At 43.5% G+C, this 6,766-nt stretch overlaps 1 pseudogene; it reads left to right on the top strand.

The window, feature by feature from the left end:
- Positions 1–2,255: 2,255 nt before the first annotated feature.
- LOC146209206 (amine sulfotransferase-like) lies at positions 2,256–3,882 on the top strand (annotated as a pseudogene).
- The last annotated feature ends 2,884 nt before the right edge of the window (positions 3,883–6,766 follow it).

Raw genomic sequence — 6,766 nt, 5'->3', positions numbered from 1 at the left:
TTCCAGCGTGACATACTCGATATGGACAAGTATTTTTTCTTTTAATGGAGTGGGGGTTAATAGCCTATTCATATTTCTTTTGCAAGAGCAAAAAGCACTCTTCTACACGCCGCACGCGCGCACGTAAATTCCTGCGGGCTGGCACGCTACGCGAACATGCATCCACACTGGGTAGGGTTCGCCACTATGACGCTAGGTGGCGACTCTGCTCGATCTCGTGAACTTCAGAACGGCTTTAGAAATGGTAGGCGCTTAGATGATAGCCTGTTCGTGCTTACCCAATGCATCGAAATATCTAGAGTGGAAATTAGACCTTTGTATTTGGCCTTCCTGGACATAAACGGGGCGTACGACAACGTAAGCAGGGAACTCCTGTGGAACATATTAAAAGAAGAAGGTATCGGTTATGAGATAATAGAGTTTCTACAGGAAATATACCGGGATAACAAAGTAGAAATTACGTGGGAAGGGATAAGAAGTACGGAGGATGTCAAAGTATGCAAAGGATTAAGACAAGGCTGTCCTCTATCACCGGTGCTGTTCATGCTTTAGATGATAAACCTGGAACGGAGGATACAAGACAGTAACTTAGGTTTTAACCTGTCATATAGATTAGGTGGAAAGGCGGTAGAGCAGCGCCTCCCCGGTTTGATGTATGCAGACGATATTGTGCTCCTAGCTGAGAGTCTGGAAGAATTGCAAACTCTAGTTAAGTATTGCGGAGACAAAGGGGACGCTCTAGGCTTCAGTTTCAGCGCAGTTAAGTCGGGTCTGATGATTTTCAATGGCTCAACTCATCAGGGTCTTCAAATACGAGACGATGAAATACCTAGAGTAGCTGAATATAAATATCTGGGGGTATGGGTAAAAGAAGGATTGGCATACATTGGAAAGCATGAACAATCACTTAAGGCCAAAGGGCGAAGGAATGCCGGGATAATGAAGCATAAGGCATTGTGGGGATACAATAGGTATGAGGTTTTGAGGGGTATTTGGAAAGGAATTATGGTGCCCGGACTTACTTTCACAAATGCGGTTTTGTGCCTAAAATCAGAGGTACAGTCGACATTAGAAATAAATCAGAGATCCGTTGGACGATTAGCACTAGGTGCCCACGGCAAAACTACAAATGAGGCGGTACGGGGAGATATGGGCTGAGCATCTTTCGAAGTACGGGAAGCTCAGAGCAAAATATTATATGAGGAACGCCTGGGGAAATTGGACAGTAACAGATGGGCAGCTAAAGTATTTAAATACCTGTACTTAAAAGCGTTGACTCACAATGGAGGAAAAGAACTAGAAAACTAACTAGTAAGTATGCTAGTCACAAGTACGGAGAAATAAAGAGCATTAAGCAACAGGTGAAGAACACAGAAGGTAAAAATTGGATAAATTCGATGGAAAAGAAACAGAGTGTGGAATTATACCGAAAGTGGAAAATGCAGATCAGGAAGCAAGATTTCTTTGATAACTCAAGAGGCAGTTCCCTACTTTTTGAAGCTAGATCAGGGTGCCTTAGAACACGCAGCTACAAAAAGAAATTTAACAATGAAGATGACGCATGTGCTGTATGTGGAAACTCCAGTGAAACAATTGACCATATTATACTCGAATGTAATGGTATCCATCCGGAAGTTGATGCAGGCGCAATCACTGTTCCTGAAGCTCTGGGGTTTAGAGATAACAGTGGCCGGGTGAATAAACCGGCGGTGGAAACTAGCAAAAAACGACTGGACGATTGGTGGCTTAAAAGCAGGGAAGTGACATAATGTTAGTAATGTAGGAACAAAAATTTAATAAATAGAATGATGGTTTAGTTAACCATTCTAAATCAATAATTAAGATATATGGAGAAAAATGAGCATGATAGCTACTGCTACCACCCCGTTTCAAAGGGGACGCTCCTATATTCCATCCATCCATCCATCGTGGCCAATAGCTGAGCATTGGATATAGTAATATGCACTTCCACAACCTTCTTTTGTGAGGCGTGAATCAGCATTAAAGGAAAGAAGACGTTGCCGAATATGTGCTCTGTGTGGTCATTTTGTACAGACGGTACTGAGATGGGACGGCTCGTGTGGTGCACTTACTACTTTCGCTGTCATTTAGACCCAAAGAAAGGCTGAAAATATAACAGTTCCTTTGACCGCAGCTTTTGAACATACCCCTGATCTCATTTGTTAGTAGGCGCCAGGGAAAAATGACTCGGTCCCCATATTCATTGCTTAATTTTTGTCATAAAGTGTTAATAATAGACCCCACTCCAATTATGCTGCTGGAAAAAACTTGTGTTTTTCTTCATGATATAAAGTTTTAACACTGATTTTCTTACCACAGAAATTTGAGCTGCATCAAAGAGACCTCTGATATGCTCTTTTTCCTCAAAAGGTCCTTTTGCTTTGTTCACCAACTAACGCCATGATAGAACGTGACCGTCCGTTCTCACAGAGTGTGGGCGGCCGCTGGATCTCGGGCTTCTTGTCCCAAGACGTCTACCGCAGTGGACTCCTGTACAGGCCCGAAGTTGGAGACGTTCCCAAAGTGGGGCAGGAACTGGTTTCTGAAGTTTGTGCAGGACGCCTACAAAGCCTGTCAGGATGTGGCTCCAGGAACTGCCTTCCTGGAAAAGATGGGCCTCGATGCGATAGAAAAGTGCACCAGGCCTCGCATCGTGTTCGCACATCTCCATTTCTCGCTGATGCCTTTTTCGTCGAAAGCAAAGAACATTTATGTGACCAGAAACCCCAAAGGCGTGTCCTTCTACCACCACATCAAAACCGTCGGAGCGTACAAGTAAGAGGCCGCATTGAGAGTTGTTTATAAATGTTACTTTTTAGCCTAAAAAAAAAATAAATAAAAGCGACAAATGTTATTTCTGGTGCCTTTATGAAGCATCCATATTAAATCGATGTTCTGCCTCGATGCACAGCTTATATCTCATTACGGGTACAGGAGAGGGTAGAAGTGTTCGACTAGGATTCCCCTTGTATCGCAGCTTGGAATCTGTGGTACAGCCGGAGACGGTCGCAATGAATTTAAACGGCATTTGGTTCGGGGATTCAAGTGCATCGAAGTTGAATCAGTTGCACGCCAACAAGAATACTCGGCACCATTTTCTGCACTCTTCTCCTTTCGCTTATCAGGAACTTGAATCAAACTCGCAAGAGCTCTTTGTGCCTCAATATTGCAGTATATGCGTTCTCATTTATTCTATCCCCACGAGCCGGTGCTGACGCATTCATCACTAAAGAAACTCAAATAGCTGGCGCAAGTGAAAACAGAACAAATGTAGAGTGAAAAAAGCAACGCACTCTTTATTAAAGCGCGCGAGTGCCGCAGTTGCTAGGTGTAGGCGGCGTTTTATAGGGAAACCGGATTCGTGTACTCTTTGAAGCTGTGTATTTAGCATGCTAAGATGTATTTTACAACAGCAAAAATTGGCAACTTTGTCGCTAAAAGACAAATTTGAATTCATTTCAACTTTCAGGGCGGTTCTTTCGATGACTTTTTTGAAATCGTTTTGGATGGCAGGATAGTTTCGGCAGCCATTGCGAGAGTGTGAGGTCATGGTATGCCGAGAAGAGTGATCGAAACGTGCTCTTTCTCGCCTACGAAGATATTCATGCAGACCTCAGAGCATCTGAGCTGAATATAACACGCTTCGTGAACAAGGCAGTTTCGGACGACCTGTCCAGCGGTGATCACAAGATGCAGGCCGTTCGACAAACGTCGAACTTTGCTGCAATGAAGAGGAAACTTGATGCGCAGTTTGTCAGGAAATGAACTGTGAAGGAATGAAAGAACTAGTTGTCTCCGGAGCAGCCGCGCAGACTGGAGCAGATGTTCCTCCATGAGGCAGAAGGGACACGCATGTGGTAAAGTGCTGATTGGCTACTGGATGACGCCAACCAAAGACAGTAGCTGTCGGCGCCATGAATATCCATGACAAGAAAAATCTATTCGATGTCACAATGTTGTCAGTGGTGTTTGCAGTGGGCTTTGTGATATTTTCGTGCCAGACTGTACATTTATGGTGATGTGGTATAGGGGCTCATTCAAAAGTCCTGAAAGCATTCTACAATAATAAGGAGCTGGGTGCTGGGATCCACTCCATAGCAAATACTGTGTGTTGACTTGTGTTGACCCTTTACAGCTTCGTTTCACGTGACATCCGTGACATCCATTTAGCGGTACCTTGTAATCTGGGGAGATAAACTGTCAGACGCGATGGAAAGTGTAAAGGAGATGAACTAAATATAGGCGCTCATCACGATAGCTTTTTCCTGCAGAATATACGCTTTCTTCTGCACGTGTGTATTGTACCGCTTAACACCTTGGTGTCTTCTCAATTGTTGAATTTACAACATTTGTGTATATACAATTGTGTATACAACAGTTGCATCTTAACGGTACTCACCTATGGGGCTGACACGTGGAGGCTAAAGAAAAAGGTTCTACTTGAGTTGAGGACAACGCAGTGGGCTCTGGAACAAAAAATGTTGCGTGTAACGTTAAGCGATAGGAAGCGTCCCCCCCAGAGTAGGTAAGATAAATAACTCAGTTTACTGACATTCTAGTGGAAATCAAGAAGAAATGGGCATGGGCAGGGCATTTAGTGAGAAGGAAGAAAAGCCGATGGTCGCTTAGGGTAACAAATTGGATTCCGAAGGAGGGAAAGCGTAGCAGGCGGTGGCAGAAAGTTAGGGGGGCGGGGCAGTTAAGAAGTTCACAGGGGTGAGCTGGATGCAGCTAGCAAAGTACTGGGAGAGTTAGAGGAATATGGAAGAGGCCTTCGCGCAGCACTGGGTATGTTCCGGCTGCTGCTGCTGCTGCTGTCGATGACGATGATGATGCCTTCTCAAAACCCGTGGTGCACAAAAAAATAGCATGATGACACTTCCCTGCGTGCAAGACACTGTACATACTTGCACAGCCCATTAATTTTCACTGCTTTGTACCTTATCTTAGTCTTTTTCCCCTGTTCGCCTAACAACCGTCATTTATGTCTTTGTGTAGTGGCTTGAATAAAACGTTCTGGATTAACTGGAAGCAATATAAACCATGGTAAAAGTATCGACTAGAGCCATATTTGATCAATAATTATATCGGTAGTTCGGTAAATTTACTGAAGAGCGCAATTTATTTGTTTTCGTTCGACTTTCCACTCTATACGCAGTGCTATTACTTTTTGTGGTTCGACCTAAATCTCTTGGGTGCCGGTAACGCGATGAGAAGAAGAAACCGCTTCTTCTTTCATCTGACATGGAGGTGTAATATAATCTTAGGCTAAGGGAGCTTGTTCATGTAATAAGCAGCTGGCAAACAGTGCATGAACAAGAAGAGATTTCCTAAAAACAGGCGCTAGTTTCGTATGAATTGAAGCACGAGGCGGAAGATCGAGGCTTACATAAAAGGTACCGTACGAGAAACTTCATCCGCTTGCGAAAGCAAATGTTCTCACGAAATGACCAAAGATACTGTTTGAAGACGCTGCAGCTTTTTTACAGCAAACGATTCATCGGCATCTTCCTTCGAAAGCAGCGAGCGTCATCAGCTTCAGGCAGGGTACCTCGAGCAATGTGGTACTTTCGTTAATTATAGGGCAGGAAGCACAGTCGATGCTCTCAAACGCTTACAGATACTTGTTAAGCGCTCTTGTGCAACTGTGTAGGAGCTAAAGAGTGGGGCGAGTGGTCATTAGTGACCGCTAAACGATTAAAAATGATCATGTTTCATGGGACGCCTCTGTACATACCAGGTTTCGCAGCCTAATGTGACCAAGGTTAAAAACAAAAAGATACTGAACGCCCTAGCCCAGTGAAACGAGCGGATGATTATTTATATGTATGGAGCCTAATCTTCATTTGTTTTTGTTTTTGTGCGAAAGGACATTTAGCCTAGCACGAAGGATTTCGCTGGTTGGCGTCCGCCGAACCAAATGTTGTTATGACGGAAGCCAAGCCTAGCTTTGCTATACATAATTTTTCTATAACTTACTATGAGTGACTATATTACTGCCTTTAGTGCCATGCCCACGACTATGAGCAAGGACAAGACAAAGGCTCATCTGACCTAATTAACGGTAATCAAACCTCTGAGAAACAGATGCTAGGAAATGAAGTCTTAAGGTATCTGAACGCAGACTGACGTAGTTACACCCCTCTAAGACTAATTAAGCTGGTTAGGCTTAGTTATTCTAGTAGACATAGCTCAGTCCAAATGTAGGTAAAACACATTAGAGCCGCACTCTGTTGTCTGAACACTCTCGCCGTAGTTACGCATTCAAAATGAAATTAAGGTTTATTAGGCTTACTTAGGCATAATGGCCAAACTAAGCCTCTACAAAGAGAAATCACTTTTTGCTTTCAAACATAAAATTTATAGGTTTGCTATGGCTGAAGTAGTGTCGTTTCTTATTTATTTCGTAAATTAAAATAATTAGTAACGTCTAATTAGACACTTTTTTATACATTCAGGAACGAAGTGCTAATTAAGATGTATATCGCTTTGAAAAAAAAGCTGGTTACCATGTTTGGACCAAGGTACGATTTACAAAGGTATATTTACCCAAAGAGTCTCTCACTATTACCTACACAGAGAGAAAGAGAGAGGTACTTCAGCCATCATTAGTGTTACCGAATATAGGAGCATCATACACTACGGGAGCATGCATATAGAGGAACACTAGCCATCATGGACGATCTAAGCATCATGGACCTGTGCACTGCCTGGTGGCTCGCGACAGTTGTCGTCTGTCGGGCGC

The sequence above is a fragment of the Amblyomma maculatum genome, chromosome 1 (genome assembly GCF_055883805.1).
Source record: "Amblyomma maculatum isolate TAMU_Amacu chromosome 1, ASM5588380v1, whole genome shotgun sequence".
Taxonomy (NCBI): Eukaryota; Metazoa; Arthropoda; class Arachnida; order Ixodida; family Ixodidae; genus Amblyomma; species Amblyomma maculatum.
The sequence above is the reverse complement of the archived record's forward strand: the minus strand, read 5'-3'. Positions and strand labels throughout refer to the sequence as shown.